This window comes from Octodon degus, unplaced genomic scaffold (assembly GCF_000260255.1).
Source record: "Octodon degus isolate 3935 unplaced genomic scaffold, OctDeg1.0 scaffold01831, whole genome shotgun sequence".
NCBI lineage: Eukaryota > Metazoa > Chordata > Mammalia > Rodentia > Octodontidae > Octodon > Octodon degus.
In genome coordinates this window covers 4,390-5,611 of record NW_004526407.1, presented here as the reverse complement: position 1 = coordinate 5,611, position 1,222 = coordinate 4,390, and the positions used below count along the sequence as shown (strand labels likewise).

The 1,222-nt window shown below is 51.1% G+C and overlaps 1 pseudogene; it reads left to right on the top strand.

The window, feature by feature from the left end:
• The first annotated feature begins 106 nt into the window (after positions 1–106).
• LOC101581427 lies at positions 107–987 on the top strand (annotated as a pseudogene).
• Positions 988–1,222: the final 235 nt, after the last annotated feature.

Below are 1,222 nucleotides of genomic sequence, written 5' to 3'. Positions count from 1 at the left end.
TGTTGCCCTGTTTCTGTCTTTGTTTCTGCTACTATTTTTTTGCTTTTGTTTTTACTCTTCAAAATAATATAAAATTAAATTATAAAAAAATTTAATGGACCCCAGAACTACACTGAGGACACAAAGATGCCCCCCAGGTGTGTAGCTAAGATAACATTACCCTCAGAAGATGGTGTCCCCAAAAACAAGAAAGTGAAAGTCTCACACAGGTCTCACAGTACATCTGCAGGCATGGTTCTGACTCTGGGCCAGGGCACCATGGGCCAGCTGGGGCTTGGGGAGAGTGTGATGGAAAGGAAGAGGCTGGCCGTCATGTACATACCAGAGGAGGTGGTTCAGGCCAAGGCAGGAGGTATGCACACTGTGTGTCTCAGCAAGAGTGGCCAGATCTACTCCTTTGGCTGCAATGATTAAGGTGCCCTAGGAAGGGACACATCAGTGGAAGGCTCAGAGATGGTCCCTGGAAAAGTAGTACTATAAGAGAACGTGGTACATGTATCAGCAGGGGATAGTCACACAGTAACCATCACCAAGGACAGCCATGTCTTCCTTTGGGGCTCCTTTCAGGACAAAAATGGTGTGATTGGATTGTTGGAGCTCATGAAGAAGAGTATGGTGCCTGTGCAAGTGGACCACTTGGTGATGCTGACAGTTGATGGCAACCTCTACACCTTGGGTTATGGGAGCGGGGCAAGCTGGGGTGTGTGCCTGAGTTATTTGCCAACCATGGTGGCCAGAAGGGCTTTGAGTGACTCCTTGTCCCCAAATGTGTGATGCTGAAGTCCAGAGGAAGCCGGGGCTATGTGAGGTTCCAAGATGCCTTCTGTTGTGCCTATTTCACATTTGCCATCTCCCACAAGGGCAACATATATGGCTTTGGCCTCTCCAACTATCACCAGCTTGGAACACCAGGCACAGAATCATGCCTCATACCTCAGAACTTGGCATCCTTCAAGAATTCCACCAAGAGACCCAGTCCTAGCCCAGGTCCGGTGAGTGTGTGGGAGAGCTTCCTGCTACCTTGAGCTGGGGGACCAGTCCCAGCAAAGTGTAGCTTGGGCCGGACCCTCTCCCACCACCTTGGGCCGCCCCCCCATCACTCTGCAGTACCTCCCCCACCCCACCCACTGAGTAGGAATTTCTGCCGTGTTCCAAGAGCCCCCAGACCCAGTCCTAGCCCAAGTCCAGTGAATGTGTGGAGAGCTTCTTGCTACCCTGCGCC